A 17,500-nucleotide genomic window follows, 5' to 3' on the forward strand; every position below is an offset into this window, starting at 1 on the left:
GCCCGGGTGCGTGTGGCCCTCGATGGGATCCCTGGGGTTGTCTTGATGCCGGGGCCGCCCGTCCGTCTCTGCCAACTCACTCGCTGGGGTCGTGTCTGCACCGCGTTGACTGCCTCTCTCCGGGGCCTGAGTCTCCCGGACAGGGTGTGTCGTTTTGTGTTCGATGTTTTCTGAGCTTCCCCTCTGGCCTAGTGATTTCTTTCTTCTCTATTGAAATCAAACACTTGGGTGCATAGCATTTTATTTGGCCCGCGCCGCCCCGCCGCCCTTGCCGTGACAACGTTGCTGTCCCTGTATTAGGACGGTGAGGAGGTTCTTGTTGGTCTTCGGATGGCCGCACCCACGGTCTATGGAGCTTCCCAGGCTAGGGGTCGAACTGGAGTTACGGCTGCTGGCCTACGCCCGAGCCGCAGCCGTGCCAGATCTGAGCCTCGTCTCAACCCCCTGCGTGAGGCGAAGGATGGAGCCCGCAACCTCATGGTTCCTGGTCAGATTCGTTTCCTCTGTGCCACGAGGGAAAGTCCTGAATCAACGATGTACGGATTTAGGACGCTATGGAGGGATGCATTGGCCGGCCCCAGGTCATATGGGGTTCCGGAGCCAGGGATCCGATCCAAGTCCCAGCTGTGGCAACGTGATTACTTGAAAGAGGACCCTTTAAAGCCGGGGTGGGGGTGGCGATGACACTGCATGCCATGGAGGTGCTCACCTGTCCTTTTTGTGGACACCTTTTCCGCGGTGGTGACAATGGATGCCCTGGCTGCCGTTCGGAAATGAAAGGTGAAGGCCAAGGTCCACGGTCCGTGGTCGGCGTGGTTCGTCTTCAAGGCCACGGATGAAGAAATGGGCTCCAGGAGGAAAGAGTCCAGGCCTTATGCCTGCCCTGCCTGGAGAATCCATGTCGCCACACAGCGATCCATCCCGATGCGTTCGTTGGTCCTGCGACGCCCCCTGCCGTAGGCTGCTTTTTATAGTCTCCGAAAAGGTCCGCCAGATGGCTCCCGGGGTGGGCCTGGGACGACCAAGTTCGGGGCCGGAAGAGGCCACTTCCAAGTGGGGGAGGAGTTACAAGTGGGCGGCAGACCTGAAGATAACCTGGAGGGGAGGAAAAAGGAGGGGAACCGTGACCGAGCGAGCCGGAGGGGAGGGGAGGGGAGGGACGATGGGATGGCACCATCGGGAGTCCTGCTCAAAGAATTGGAGCCTCCTTGAGACATGCGACCACATCCATCATTCCAGAGGGAATGGAAGCATCTTCCCCATGGTTGTACAATGATACATGTCCTTCAGAGTCCCTGAGAAAAAAAGGAATACAAGGCAAGATTTTGTCCGTGGAGGGAAGGGGGGGGGGGGGGGAGAACAGAGGCTCCAGACTTTGGATCTCTTGGCACAGGGGCCTCCTGCGCCGTATGGAAAGGACTGTTCCTAGGGTGCTCTCAGAATGGGATTTCTGGGTCCCACGAACCTTGTGTGTTGGACAAAGAGGCAGAAAGAGGGGTTCCCGGCTGGAAAGCCCAAACCACAGCTCTTCAGATGGGTAGGGAAGGGCAGACAGACTTCCGGCCCCAAGCAGTGATCTGGACCTCCAGAGGCCTTAGGACGACTTCACTGAGAACACGCAGAATCCGACCCAGCCACAGCGTCCTCTATACCTAGCTCTGTTTCACTTTCTCTGTCTCTCTCCCCTCCTCCTCTTTCTCCCTCTGATTCTGCCTCTCACTGTCTGCCTATCCTCCGTCCCTCCCTGTCTGTCTCTGTCTCTCTCCCTCACAAGCACACCACCGCGGGTCCCCCCCCTCCCCCCCCTTCTTTCTCCCCCCCCCCCCCCCCCCCCCGGCATATGCTATTATCCTTTTCCTTAAGACTGTGATTTACATGCCATGGAGTCTCCCTTCCCCAGGGAAACCTACAGTGCCTTTGTCCTTAAAAGAGGCAGGGGATGGTGGGGCTGAGGGCAGACATTATTTGAACAGGTGTGAGGACATACATAGGTCTACTGCCTCGGACTGAGGCCATTCTGAAGCTTTTCGGGGGCGTGGGAGATCACACTGTTCCCGGTGCGTGCGTGTGTGTGTGTGTGTGTGTGTGCGCGCGCGCGTGCAGGTGTGTGGGGAGGGAACCCGAATGGGGCACCCCCAGACCGACCGCTTCGGCTTTGGCGCTGGCATGTGGAGGATCTGGAATCCAGGGCCCTCTGGAAAGGACGGATGTGAGACGGACACCCTCTTCTTCCCGTCTTGAAAGCAGGAGAAAAACCTTCCTCTAGAAGCCCAAGTTCAAAGCCAGCTGTTTCAAGGAACGTCTGCCTCTGGCAAGGGGGAGGGGGAGGGCGAGGGCGAGGGGGCGGCCTGGAGGCAGCCTGGAGCACCCACGGCATGCATTCAGAAACCTCGTGCATCTCTCTTCCGGTGCTATCTTTGGGGGGACGTGGTACTCTTGGGCAAGTCCTCCGAACGATAGTGGAAACAAACATCTGTCTTCTCTCCCACACCTGGTGAATGCAGACAGACACACTGGAAGAGCACCCACCCTCCCTTTTCCCCCAAAGGACTCTTGTCACTGTACAGACGGGGGGGGGGGGGGGTGGCCCACGGGGGTGTCACACGCAGTCTTGGTGGCTCGTCTATGTTTCCAATCCGCCCAGGCAGTGCAGGCGGCCACCACTGCTGCTGCCACCTCTCACCGATCGTTCATCCTGTCCGTCAGTGCTATGACAGCACTAAGCTCTTCAGGGAGAAAATGCTCCCTGCCTTTCCTCTCGGAGGGCACACTGAGGGCACCCACTCCCATTAACAAAGTTTATTCACCTTGACAGGAAGAAAAGAGCTTGGGGTTTTTCACACCGCTGCAGATGACACTTTCCTACCGACTCTGGAATTCTCTTGCTCATTCTCCGGTGGGCCCGCCCCCCCATTTCAGGAGAGGGTGTTTGGTTCTGGGTTGGGGTGCGTGTGTGCGCGCGCGTGTGTGTGTGTGTGCGTGTGGGTGTGTCTGTGTCTTGCTTTTTCATTTTATTGGAATACAGTTGACTGACAAAGTTGTATGAACTTACAGGGTTGTTTCTGGGTGTTCGTCATGGCAGTGAAAGGAAACACCAGGATTTCCCTAGAAAGCCATCCCGTTCACCTGATCGGTGGCATGGAGGACATTCACATCCTCCTTGAGTTTCGCATTTGAAAGTGAGGGGCGGGTGCGTGCAGCAGGTCCCCCACCCCCACCCCACCCCGCGCCCCGAACGTGCCTCCCGCAGTGGCACTAGGAGTGTGTGCAATGAAAGGGACAGGACACCAGACACCAGAGGACCATTCTGACCCTCCTTTCCTTCTCTCTTCAGAAAGCAGGAAATAAATCTCTTGGGTGAAAGAAAAGTGTGCTCCCTGCCACGAAATTTGGGGGGGGGGGGTGTCGGGTTGGCGATAAGGACTTCACTGCTCCCATGGCTCCTGCAATGTTCACGAATCCTCCAAATCCTCAAGGCAAGATGGTTCACAACCAATACATGAGCGAGCTGTCAGAGACACCAGGGACTGAAACACTCCGTATTAGGGAGGGGTCCTCACTCACTTTCATGCAAAGGCAGCCACAACAGCAGCCTTTTCAAAGATGGCTGCAGGCAAGGGGGTGGGGGAGATGATGGAGAAAGTGGTGGTGGCGGCGGCGGCGGCGGCGGCGGCGGCGTGGCAGACTTGGATCACGTCCATTATGTTCATTCAACAAACAGTCGGGGCGATGGGAGAATGGCCGCTTGGTGGTCTGGGTTTCTCCAGGCTCCCTGGCCCACTCCCTGCCCCACACCCCCAACCCCCCACACCCCCTTGGACATGGGCAGGAAGGTTTCTAGAGAAGGCAGTGCCTGACCTGCTGGCTCTGTCACCCTGGGGGGAGAACATTTCGGAGAGTCGCCAGAGGCTTCAGACTTCCTACCCCTCTCCCTCCCCCACTCTGAACCCTGGTAACTAGACTTCATTCAACCGACACTTAGGATGGGTCATCCAACTGTTCTCTCATGAAGGAAGGAAGGAAGGAAGGAAGGAAAGAAGGAAGGAAGGTCGGTCGGTGGGTAGGTGGGTGTGTTTTCTGCGTGGGGTGAAGCCTTCCCTCCCTCGATGCAAGCCTGATATCCTCACCTGTCACAGAGACTGGACCCCTAAAAAACTACTGTGTCCGGTTTTCTCCCATTTAGGGGGTTCCAGAGTGTGTGTGTGTGTGCGTGTGCGTGTGCGTGTGCGTGTGTGCGTGCGTGCGTGCGTGCGTGTGTGTGTGTGTGTGTGTGTGTGTTGAGGGCCACACCCACGGCATATGGAGGTTCCCAGATGACGGATCGAATCGGAGGCTTTAGCTGCTGACCTCCTACACCACAGAAACAGGAATGCCAGGTCCGAGCCGCGTCTGGGACCAACACCACAGCTCACGGCAACACCGGATCCTTTACCCACTGAGCGAGGTGGACAGGCATCGAACCTGCAACCTCATGGTTCCTGGTCGGACTCATTTCCACTGCGCCATGGCGGGAACTCTGCTTTGTGGTTTTGGCGTTTGGATTCCAGAAGGTGGCGTAGGGGTCCCTGTTCGTCGTCTATTGGATAGAGACTCTTTTGTGTGTGTATATGTTCATCCCATCCTCCTCATGGATCCCTCTCCCCCGCCCTCATGATTTCTTTTCCCCCCTCTGCTTTTTAGGGCTGCCCTCGTGGCATATGGAAGTTCCCAAGCGAGGGGTTGAATCGGAGCTACGGCTGCTGGCCTACGCCACAGGCACAGCCATGTGGGATCCGAGCCGCGTCTGCGACCGACACCACAGCTCACGGCACTGCCTGCCGGATCCTTACCGCCCCCCTGAGCGAGGCCAGGGATCGAACCCACACCCTTCCCTGCAAAGGTTCCTCGTCGGATGCGCTTCCATGGTGCCACGACAGGAACTCCCCCGTGATGGTTTTTTTTCACGCTGGTGTTCCCACCCACAAGGAAGGAATGGCCCAATATTCTGGAATCACCTAGAGGGGAAAAGACGCTGAAAAAGAACGGAGGGATAGATGGATGTAGATGGATCACTGAATCCCCTTGACTGTACACCTGAAACGAACACAACATTGTAAGCAAGCCCACTGTATGCCGAGCTAAAGCAACAACAACAACCAACAACCACAACAACCACAACAAACTTACATCTTAAAAAAAAAAAAAAAAAAAAAAAAAAAGATGTCCCCTGCAGTTCCCATCAGGGCTCAGCGGTAATGAACCCGACTAGGATCCGTGAGGATGTGGGTTCGATCCCTCCCCTGGCCTCGCTTGGTGGGTTAAGGATCCCGCGTTGCTGTGGCTGTGGGGTAGGCCCGCAGCTACAGCTCTGATTCGACCGTGAGTCTGGGAACTTCCATAGGGCTGGGGCGTGGGCATTAAAAAAAGATATACTATATGCATACTATATACATATGTAGGAGTTCCCGTCATGGCTGGACGAATCCGACTAGGAGGCCTGAGGGTGCGGGTTCGATCCCTGGCCTCGCTCGTTGGGTTCAGGATCGGGTGTTGCCGTGAGCTCTGGTGTAGGTCGCAGACAGGGCTCGGATCCCGCGTTGTGCTGGCTCTGGTGTAGGCCGGTGGCTACGGCTCCGATTGGACCCCTAGCCTGGGAACCTCCATGTGCCATGGGTGCAGCCCTAGAAACAGAAAATAACTACGTGTGTGTGTGTGTGTGTGTGTGTGTGTGTGTGTGTGTGTGTGTATACAGATAGATATAGATATATAGATATAGATATATCACCTAAAGGCCCAGGACTAGAGAAAGCATTGGGTCATTAGGATCTAAGAATCTTCTCCCCGCCCCCCAAATCCATCCATCCATCCATCCATCCAACCCACCCTCCCTCCCTCCCTCCCTCCCTCCCTCTCTCCATCTTTCACTTTTCCTGATAAAGACAAAGGGACAAAAATTGTTTGTTTGGTTGTTTCTTTGTTTGTTCGTTTTTTTCTCAAAAGTTGTACATCTACTTTGTAACTTATACCTCTGTCAGAGGGATGGAGAATCCTTGACCTTTTCCTCCCTACCCAAATCCTTCCAGAAATCAGAAACTCAGTGGCTGGAAAACTGGACTGGATCCTGAAGTTTTTCCAGTTGCCTTCCATCTCTGGCTACAACTCTCTTCATCAGCGTTTCCCATTTTCTCCCACCCTTTGGACCTGGCATCCTTGCGGATGAGAACACGTATCGCTTGTCCCGAGGCCCTGAAAACGGAAGCCCGTGGAGTCCCTCGATGAACACATCAGAGAAATGGTCTCTGAGAGTGAAACCATCACCCTGTGTTCATTTCTCTAAGAGCCCCTCGGAAAGTTGGCCCCAACACCTGACGGCATTCTCAGAGGGGCCTTTCAAAAGACTGAAGGGGCGTTCCCGTCATGGCTCCGTGGTGAGCGAATCCGACTAGGAACCGTGAGGTTGTGGGTTCGATCCCTGCCCTCACTCAGTGGGTTAAGGATCCAGCGTTGCCGTGAGCTGTGGTGTCGGTCGCAGACACGGCTCAGATCCCACGTTGCTGTGGCTCTGGCGTAGGCTGGCAGCTATGGCTCCGATTCGACCCCTAGCCTGGGAACCTCCATATGCCATGGGAGCGGCCCAAGAAATGGCAAAAAGACAAAACAAACAAACAAACAAACAAACCGAGAAAACAAAAGACTGAAGGGACTTTCCCCTCTCCCTCTCTCTTCCCTCTGTCTCTCTCTGTCTCACTCACTGTCTCTGTCTGTCTCTCTGTGTCTCTCTCACACGTACACGCACACACACACAGAGTCACCGGCTCCGTTCTTCATATGTAACAGTTTGAAAGTTCCAGGAAAGTTTGGCAGCCCAAACCGGCCTTGGTACTCCAGCTCCAATTAAGTCTCAGAGACAGAGTTTTGGGTGAAGCATAAAGAACAGCTTTATTGCTTTGCCAGGCTAAGGAGGCCACAGCAGGCTAAGGACCTCAAAACTGTGTCCTCCCTTGAGAGGGGATAGCAAGGGGTTCTATAGGTTTAGCTTAATGGTGGGCATGGGGGTGGCGGAGCTGTCTAGAAGCATCAGGGTGCTTGCATTCTCCCTGGATAGGAGATTAGGATAGACCATTTCAAAGTCATCAAGGCTGGAGTCAGGTGGTCCATGGAATGTTTCTAGTGTCTTTGGGGTTATGGCATTTTGACCTTCTCTCCGGAGTGAAGATTGCTCATCCACGGGGTGGGGGGGGGGGCGCAATCCTTAGGGAGTGTTTCAAGGGTAGAGAAAACACCAGGTTCACTACAACTCTGACTCGACAGTAGTCATTAGTCATAAGTTCGTGGGCCAAGGCAAGCCATAACCTAATGGAGACTATTTCAAAGTAGCTTTTAGCTGTAACAATGTCTCTGGCTCCAACACACCAGCACTCCCGGGCTTGAGCTTGGTTTCAGTTTCAGAGGAGGGAACTCTGGCTCCAAGGATTAACCCCTTCGTTCCTTTGGTTTCTGTGGGCCTGGTTCGGGGAGCCCATCCACATCACCGCCTTTTGAGAGGCCATCTGACAACTGTTTCACCAAAGCGACGTCATCTCAAAACAAGGAAACCAGTTCCATAAATGGAGGATCTCTCCCTTCCCCCTCCCTCCCTCTCCTTCTCACTCTCCTCTACCCACAGCTCATGGCAACGTGGGATTCGTAACCCAGTGAGCGAGGCTGAGCATGGAACCTGCCACCTCATGGTTCCTAGTTGCATTTATTTCCACTTCTGCACCACGATGGGACCTCCCCAGCTCAGTTTTTCACACGTGAGGTTTCCCGGGACGTTTCGGAGGAGGCGGACCCCAAACGTGTCTCCATGCCCTGTGTGGGTGATTCCTGTGAGGTAAAATGACTTAAGGACCGGCCCACACCAAAGGGACACTCTGGCCCTCCTTTCTGGCCCCCAGACAGCAGGAGATGAAAATCTCCTCCTCGTGCAAAGGAAGATGGCAAGTGAAGATGTCCATTCCCACACCAAGGCCAACATGCTCCAGAAGTTTTGCGGGGTTTCCCGGGTTGGGAAATGGCGGGGGCTCCTTTGGCCTGACACGAGGCGAGTTTCGTGCACACATCCTCCCCCACCCCCCTCCATGCAGTCTGCGAGGGGCAGCCTGAGGGTAGGGAAATTGGGGAAAGAGGGGAAAAAAAACACTTTCCCTAAAGAGAAGCTCCAGGAAAAGTCACCACCTCTGACTTGACTGGAGAGTTTCTGCATTTGAATGAAGTGATTGAACCCAGGCCCTGAGGCCTGGATCTTCCTGATCTCCCCTCCCCCCCTTCCCGGGCGTGAGTCCAGGCGATTTGGGAAGCGAGAGGCGGCGCAGCAGGGATGGCGGCCGGGGGTGGGGGGTGGGGCGGGCAGCTGGGGCCGGGAGTGGGGGGGTGCGGGACTAATGAACCAGCGCCTGCCTGCCTGCCTGCCTGCCTGCCTGCCTGCCTGCCTGAACGAGCCCCTCCCCTCCCCCCCCACCCCCTCCCCACGCCCACCCGCCTGAGGGCGGGGATGGGGCCTGAGAGCTACGGGAAACTTCTTTGCTAGCTACTTGTCAGGGAGTGATCCCAGCTCAAAGTCCCTTTGCTTATTTCGGAACAAGGTCTGAGTCTCAGCTAGTACAGAGTTTCTGAATGTCTCGGCACATGGACTGGCCTGCACCAAACAAGCAGACAGGAAGAAAAATGAACACACAGAAACCCAGCTGGTCTCCTTCTCCCAGAGTCTCTCTTGGAGAAATTACCTTAAGCTCAGTGACTTTGCCCCGTCTCCCTCTGGTGCAAAGCCATCCCTGGAGGAGCCAGGTCTTACATGAGCAGGGCAGGGCAGGGCAGCACCACCCAGGTGAGCTGGAGAGTGGAGAGTCAAGTTGATAGATACCCCAAATGTGGCTGGCCAGGGGTCTGGGTTAGCATTCCGTGTGAACTCACACACCCAGGCACCTAGCACCGATTTCCCCATGTTCTTCCGACCGTGATTCTCACTCTTCTTCTGTCCCCCCCCCCCCCCCACCTTCGGCTTTTTGCCTTTTCTAGGGCCGCTCCTGCGGCATATGGAAGTTCCCCTGCCAGGGGTCCAATCGGAGCTGTAGCCGCTGGCCTACACCAGAGCCACAGCAACGCGGGATCTGAGCCACATCTGCAACCTGCACCACAGCTCACGGCAATGCTGGATCCTTAACCCACTGAGCAAGGCCAGGGATGGAACCTGCAACCTCATGGTTCCTAGTCAGATTCATTAACCACTGAGCCACAATGGGAACTCTGACTCTCCCTCTTCCCTGCCTGATACCTTAAGAGCCTGATCGTTTGTGGGGAAATGAAATCCCAGCTGGCAAGAGCCACCTTATCTTCCCAGCACACGAGAAAAGAATAGGCGCAGGCTCACATCCATCTTATGTTTCTATGCCTTGCCCTGGCCCCACCGTTTCAGAAAGCTGTGTCCCTCCACCTGTCAAAAGCCAAAGCCCAGGAGTTCCCGTCGTGGAATAGTGGAAAGGAATCCAACCAGGAACCATGAGGTTGCAGGTTCGATCCCAGGCCTTCCACAGTGGGTTTAGGATCTGGTGGCATCACCTTGCGCTGCGGTGTAGGTTGCAGACGCAGCTTGGATATGATGGTGCTTGTGACTGTGGCATACGCCCCAGCAGTTGTAGGTCTGATTCGGCCCCTAGCCCGGGAACCTCCATATGATGCGGGGGGGGGGGGGGGGTAGGGGGTAGGGGGAGGCTGCAGCCAAAGCCCAAGGAAGAAAGACAATCAGAATGTTGCGTGGAACTCCTGGAGACTTAACAGCCACCACCAGTCATGACCATGGCTGTCAACCGACACCAGAGCCAAAGAAATGTCGGATCAAATAGGAACCTGCCACTTACACCAGTACTCACCACAATGCAGGACCACAAAAACAAAGGAACAAGAAACCAAAACTAAATAATTGCCCAGGAGCAGCAGGTGCAGGAAAACCATGCTGACTCTCACCCCCCAGAAGCCAGAGGTAACCTATTTATCACCCCACACGCACACACCTCAGCACCACCAGCACCAGCACCCCACCCCCCCACCCCAGGATCGAATCTGCATCCTCGTGGGTGCTCCTCAGCTTTGTTACCAATGAGCCACAATGGGATCTCCCCAATCCAGGTTTTTATGTTTCTTTTTTTTTTTTTTTTTTTACCCTTGCTTTCTTCGGGTGGCACTCACGGCACACGGAGGTTCCCAGGCTAGGGAATCAGAGCTTGAGCCACTGGCCTACACCACAGACACAGCAACACCAGGTCCGATCTGTGTCTGCAACCTACACCACAGTTCAGGGCAATGCCAGATCTTTCACCCACTGAGCGAGGCCAGGGATCAAACCAGCACTCTCATGGATGCTAGTCAGATTCCTACCTGCTGAGTCACAATGGGAACTCCACTAAATACATAAATTTTTTCAAAGAGAGAGAGAGAGGGAGGGAGAGTGTGTGTGTGTGTGTGTGTGTGAGAGAGAGAGAGAGAGAGAGAGAGAGAGAGAGAGAGAAGGTCTGGTATCACTTGGGGAAAAATAAAATTATGCTTGGAGAAAAATATCTGTCCCTAGAGATCATTCACAATGGCTTGCTCTGCCTGTTCATTTCTCTCTTTCTTCCCTTTTCTTTTTTCCTTCCTTTTCTTTTCCTTTCGCATCTGTCTGTGCCGTGTGTGTGTGTGTGTGTGTGTGTGTGTGTGTGTGTGTAGTCTTCTTTTAGGGCTTCACATGTGCCATTTTGTAGGTTCCCAGGTTAGGGGTCAATGCTAGTCGGGTTCGTTTCCACCGAGCCACAACGGGAATTCCTGCCTTGTGTTTCTTTATCTTTGTTCTGTTACTAGGTGCTAGGGATTCCTTTTTGTTAAGTCCAGTCACTTAAATAAGGGTGTTTGCAGGGTTGCCTAAAGCATCAAAAATGTATTTTCTCATTAAATATTGGAATGTGGGGAGTTCCTGTTGTGGCTCAGTGGTAACAAACCCGACTAGTATCCATGTATGCCGGTTCGAACCCTGGTTTGGGAACTTCCGTATGCCACAGTTATGGCTCTAAAAAATCCTCTCTCTCTCTCTCTCTCTCTCTCTCTCTCTCTCTCTCTCTCTCGATAATATACACATACACACACACATCCATACGTACATACCTATGTACACGTATACATATACATTGGAATTTGGTCTGCCATCGATGAGATGCTCCCTCTTTGTGTGTTGTTCATTTTGTTTTTTGTTTTTTAGGAGTGCACCCTTGGGATATGGAAGTTCCCTGGGCTAGGGGTCGAAGAATCGGAGCTGTAGCTGCTGGCCTGCACCTCAGCCAGAGCTATGCCCTGCCAGATCACCCGATCTGAGCTGAGCGGCCACGTCTGTCACCTACACCTACCTCCCCCTGAATGAAGACGTATTTTCAATACATCTCAAGTGGAGAAAAACTTGCTAAAAATCACTTTATTTGTCATGGAAACCATATCTTCTAGCAGACATGGCACAAAAGCCAGTGTTTATGGTCATCACACCACAGACATCAGAATTCCAAGCTTCTAGGGGTTTCTGGGGGCGGGGGGTGTGTCCCCAGGGCCTGTGGAAGTTCCATGCCCGCCGCCACTGCCACTGACTGCTGCCGCCCCTCTGCCACCACCCAGGGATCCTTCGCCCTGGGTGGGTGGGGGGAGGGAGAGGGTATCTCAGCAGAAACGATCTTATCTTACGGGGTTTATGGGTGGCTAGAAGCATGTGGTTCTGTTCATGTCATGCTCGAGGTTTCGGTTTTTGCCCTCCTACCTACCCAATGGTCGGCAGATGGAATTCTTCTGGTTTTCTCTGGCCATCCCTCTCCTCGAACTCACGGGTCCAGTTTTTCTCCCACATTTGACTTTTCCGGGAGATCCACAAAAGGAAGCGCCAACCCTTGACATCCACCGACAAGAGATCACCACCCTCTGCCCCTCTTTAGCCCCTTCTCATCCTCATGCCTGCCTGCACACATCGGAGACATTTCCAAGTGCCCAGGAGGATCCTTGGACCCTGACACCTCGAAATCTTCCCTGAGCAGCAGTGCTCGGGACTCAGACCTGGGGTTTATCACGGGCTCCAACCACGACCTTTGGTTTTCCTGGGCTGGGAGATCGGTTTCATGAGATGGAACCGGCTGCGGATTCAGCTTCTGGATCTGGAATGTGAAACGTTGTACACGACTTTTTTCAAGGCATGACTGTAGGGGAACGAAACCTTGCCCCCCCCCCCCCAACCCGCCACATCCCAGATGTCACATGAGCACGGGGAGGAATTCTGTGGAGCTGGAAACAACCATGACCCAAAAGAACACAGGAAGGAATTCCTGTCATGGCGCGGCGGAAACGAATCGGACTAGGAATCACGAGGTGGCAGGTTTGATCCCTGACCTCGCTCAGGGGTTTAAGGATCTGGCATTTTTCCGCGAGCTGTGGCATAAGGTCTCAGATGTGGCTCGGATCCCGCCGTTGCTGTGGCTGTGGCTCAGGCTAGCAGATGCAGCTCCGATTCAACACCAAGCGTGCGCGCGCGCGGGGTGGGGGGGGGGTGGGGGGGGAAGGGAAGCAAACCTCCTAAGAACGACGAAAGTGCAGTTAGGAAACAGAAAATGATGATCCCGGAAGTCCACTTGAATGTGGTTGGGAATCATGCATAGGACCACACCGCCACCGTGTGAGAGACCAGTGCAAGACAGCTGAACAATACAAAGCGGGGTGGGGGGGGGGGGTGCTTGGCGGGGGTTGGAGGAGGAGGAGGAGGAGGAGGAGGAGGAGGAGGAGGAGGAGGAGGAGGAGGAGGAGGAGGAGGAGGAGGAGGAGGAGGTGGGGGGAGACGGCGGCACTGGTGGTGGGCAAAGGTGCCTCTGGGCGAGGACTTTGGTGACCATATTCTCATGGCAGGCTTGAGAGCCCAAAAGATGACATGGTGGAGGCTGAAGTTAAATTTGGTCAAAAGGAAAACAACCATGAGAAAAGATGCGTCCACCCACACATAGAAAAGATATCGTGCCAAGAATGGGAGCCCTGTTCCAATGGCTCTTCCTGGGATTGTGGGAAATGAATCGATAGCAAGAAGATGCTTTCACATCCATGTCTTCAATGACTCCTGTACTAAGTGCGTCGTGGTTTTGCCAGTTTGGCAGAGTTGTGGAATGTCATCCGGCAATTGCATCTCCCCTGCCCAACCAGCAAGATGGAGTTGTTCTTTTTTTTTTTTTTTTTTTCCTGCTGCACTGCCTTTCCTGTGCCAGGGATCGAACTTGAGGCTCAGCTGTGACCTAGGCACAGCGGGAACTCCGAGATGGATTTCTTTTTCCTTCTTTTTCTTTCCTTCCTTCCTTTCTTCCTTTCTTTCTTTTCTCTCTCTCTCTTTCTTTTTCTTTTCTTTCTTTCTTTCTCTTTCCTTCCTTTCTTTCTCCTTTCTTTTTCTTTCTTTCTTTCTTTCTTTCTTTCTTTCTTTCTTTCTTTCTTTCTTTCTTTCTCTCTCTCTCTCTCTCTCTCTATCTTTCTCTTTCCTTCCTTTCTTTCTTTCTCTTTCTTTCTCTCTCTCTCTCTCTCTCTCTCTCTTTCTTTCTCTTTTCTTTCTTTCTTTCTTTCTTTCCTTCTCTCTCTCTCTCTCTCTCTCTCTCTTTCTGGTTTTTTTTTGGGGGGGAGCCACACCCGCAGCACATGGAGGTTCCCAGGCTAGGGGTCAGTTCGGAGCCTTACCTGCCGGCCTACACCACAGGCACAGCCACGCGGGATCCGAGCCGCGTCTGTGACAGACACCACAGCTCACGGCAATGCCAGATCCTTAACCCAACAAGTGAGCCAGGGATCAAACCTGCAACCTCATGGTTCCTGGTCGGATTTGTTTCCACTACCCCAGGATGGCAATCCTGAGACTTGCAAAGTTTATTGTTTGTTTCGGGTTTTCTCCACCCCCTCTCCCTCCTGTTTCAGCTTTATGTTTTACTTTTTGGCCACACACACGGGCAGCAAGTGGAAGTTTTTCCTGAGCCAGAGATGGAACCTGCACCACACAGGGGCAACCAGAGCCACCGCGGTGAGAAAGCAGGAGCCTTGACCCTGTTGGTCGTGGGCTTCCTTCTTCTTCTTCATCTGTTGTTGTTTTTTGGGTTTTTTTTGGGGGGGGGGTTGTTTTCCTTTTTTTGTTTTGTTTTGTTTTGTTTTGGATGAGATTTCAGTTCACCCCCCCACACATACACACACACTCATAGTGTTGCGTTGTACTTTCCCTCCGTTGTGGTTGGTCAGTCATGCTGAAATCCATGTTTCTATGACCTGACCACCAGAGCATTTGCCCCAGGCAGCCATTTGTTCTCTTTGGACTTTGTCTCAGTCTATGCAGAGAGAGATTTTCATTTCCACTTTCCTAGGATCGACTGTATCCTTCTCTCCCTTCCTAAGCTTCTGGGCTTTGCTTGTCTGCTTTTGACAGACCGTCTCCGTCGGTAAGGGTGGCAGGTATACCGACTCCTGCGTTGTCGTTCTCCGAGAGCTTGCCGGGTTTCGTTTTTGCCAGTCCCCGCCTACCCTCCCGCCCTCCCTCTCTCCCTCCCTCCTCCAGCTCCGTGCAGGGAGGTGGGGTGGGGGTGGGGGAGAGAAGAGAAGGTGGAGGGGAACCTGAGATCTCTCTCGCTAGTGCCACCCTCACCGCGCCGGCTTCTCTCTGGAATTCCCAAGCCCAGGAAGGGACATGCTTGGGGGAGCGAGCGCGGCTCCTTCTAGGCAACAGCGAGAACCTCTTCCCAGCTCCTTCCCCGCCGCCGCCGCCGCCGCCGCCGCCGCCCCCCTCTTTCCATCTGCTGCCATCACGCCACGCAGTGCCTTGCCAGGAGGCAGCTCCGTAGTGGAAGCCTCGCGGTCGTGCAGGACGCCTGGCGCCTCGGCCCCGGGAAGAGCTCGGGCATTTGGGTGGCCGGCGCTGTGTCGTTGTGTCGCCGCCGGCCGGCCGGCCTTCCGGATCTGTCCTGGTGACGTTGGTGGCGGTTGTCGCGTGCCATCTAGTGTCCGCTTTTATATCGTCCCTTCCCTCTGCAGCTTTGGGGACCTTCGCGAGGGATGTGACTCAGCCATCCGGCCTGAGTCAGAGTTCCGGGAGGCTGGCGACACTGGCGGCGACAGCTCCGGTGGCTCAGAGGCCTGGGAGTGTCCCTCTCTCACCGGAGATTGGGCGTGCAGGCCTGTGAGGGAGTGACTGTCACCGCGCTCCCCAGGCAGGTTCTGGGGCCGCCTGGCCGGGTCGACCAGCATCCGCTCTTGCCGCTCCGGCCCCGGGGACCGACCAGGCCTGGGCCGGGCCGCCTCCCTAGCGAGGGGAGAGGGTGTGCGGCGCCCGGGACTGCCTGTGCTCGGGTGGCCTGGCCTTGTCCCGGGTCGCCCTTTGGAGCGTGAATGACTCCCGCCCGCCGTCCCTCCAGCCTCTCATCCCCGAAGTGAGGAGCGGCCCGGGCTGTGCGCTGTGAGGGCGTTGGAGGGCGCGACAGGCTCGGTGGCCGGCACGCTTGTTTCCCGGTCGTCATGCCGGCATGGGTCCCTCCCCCCCTGCCCCCCGACTGATGGCTACCGCCGGCCCGTGCGGAGTCGTACTGACGAGGTCTAGACCGGCACAAGCCGTGAGGGGTGGAGCGGAAAGGGTGGCTCGGGCCCCGGCGCCTTCCTTCGCGGGGTCCGTTCGTCGGAGGCGCCTCCGTGGAAACATTTTTTTTCCAAGTCCTGATGGATCCGGAGATGGTGGATGGTACCCCGCCGGCCCCCTGCTCCCGGGTGTGGCCGGGAAGGGTGCACCTGGGCCTGAGGCGTGCCCATGTAGGGTCCCGGTCGTTGGACAAGACTTCGTTTCCCACGCTCTCATTCCCCCCCCCCCCGCCCCCCCGCCCTCGGAGTGTTTCCCTGTCGGTCGGTCGATCTGTCGGGAGGTGGGGACCGGCCTGAGCTGGATGGTGTGTCCTGGATTTTGGGGGAGCCAAGTCCCCGTCTGGAGCTCCGGACAGACCGATACCTGCCCGCGTGGGCAAGCCGGGAAGGGCTTCCCCGGCTGGCCGGCCGGCTCCACCTCCTTCCTGTCCCTGTCCCTTCCTTGCGGTCACGCTCCCCGGGTCGACCAGATGGCCCTGAGAGCGCTGGGTCTGGCGACTCTAGGGCAGGGCTGGGGGACAAGTGTCCGGATGGGGGTTCCGGGGATACCCCCACGTCCTGTGGGTGGGCCCCGCTGCTGGGCATGGACATTTTTCGCGGCCGAAATAGGCCTTTTCTGTCACCAGGTAGATGCTGACACGATCCTCTTCAGCGCCTGTCGCTGGAGACCTTGGGCCTCTGGATGCACGTGGGGGGCTTTGGGCTTTCGGCTGCTGTCCAAGGCCTGACCCTGCCCTTTGCACCCCGCGTGGGGGCCGCTCGCCTGGGCCTGTGCGCCGGCTCTCGCTTGTGCATCCAGCTGGCCCATGCTGCGGTGTCCCCTCCGGTCTTTGGCTGACCCGAGGGCGGCAGGGCGCGTGGCCCTGTGGGGTCTTCTACCCTGTGTGCCTCCCTGCTGCGGGCACCCGGCGGCTCGGCTGGAACAACCCCACCCTGTTGGCTCCGTGCCACGTGTCAGGCATTCTCCCTCCCGGGGTTGTCAGCCGCTGTCTCTCCCCTGAGAGAGGAAGGGGAGGAGGAGGAGGAGGAGGAGGAGGGGGGGCCGGTGAAGCTGAAGCAGGCCCCCGTGGTGATTGTCTTTGCTGGCCCTCCCTCCCTCCCTCCCTCCCTCCCCTCTTCTGGGCTCTTCCCTGGCTCTGCCAGGACTGATCGATGTGGTGATGTGGCGCTCTCCTGGGCTTGGGCTTAAGCCGCGCCAGGTGAGGGACGGCCGCTCATGGTGAGTTGGGCCGCGCCTCTCATTCTGTCGCGGGCCCCTCGCTGCTCCTCCCCCACCTGCGGGTGGTGTGGGGGAAGGCAGGGGTGCGGCCTCCAGCCTGACCTCTGGTCTCCCGCCCTGCTGCCTTCGGGTGTCAGTCGGGGGGGGGGGCCTGGGTCCTTTGGGACGCAGCAGGCATTCTCGCTTTGCCTCCTTGGCGTGTGCCTTGCGAGCGGTCCCTCCCCAAAGTGGGGGGAGGCCTCCCTCGCTGCCATGCTTCGCATCCCTGCGGGTGCGTGAGCGTGCCTCCCCTGGTCCTCTGTGGTGCCCCTGGAGTACTCCGGGTTGCCTGTCAGATGCCCGAGGCCGAGCGGTGGTGTCGTTTTCCTCTCCCAGCGGTGAGTCCCCTCGGGTCCCCACTGTGGTGGTGGCGTGCCCCACGAGCAGCTTCCTAAAGCTCAGGGGAGGGGGTCGAGACGGTAAGGCAGGGGAAGCTTGTGTCCCCTCCCCGGGAGGGGCTCAGGTGGACCCCTTGTCATGGGTCTCCCTCACTGTGTGCCAGTGAGGGCAGCCCTTGGCCCTTGAGTGGCACGCCCCATGCTTCTCCCTTGACCGGGAAGGCTGCATGTGGTCGTGAGAGCGACC

Source organism: Sus scrofa, chromosome 8 (assembly GCF_054392235.1).
Source record: "Sus scrofa isolate SSC_HxYL_T2T_F1_AM1 chromosome 8, Sscrofa_HxYL_maternal_Yorkshire_Landrace_v2.0, whole genome shotgun sequence".
NCBI lineage: Eukaryota > Metazoa > Chordata > Mammalia > Artiodactyla > Suidae > Sus > Sus scrofa.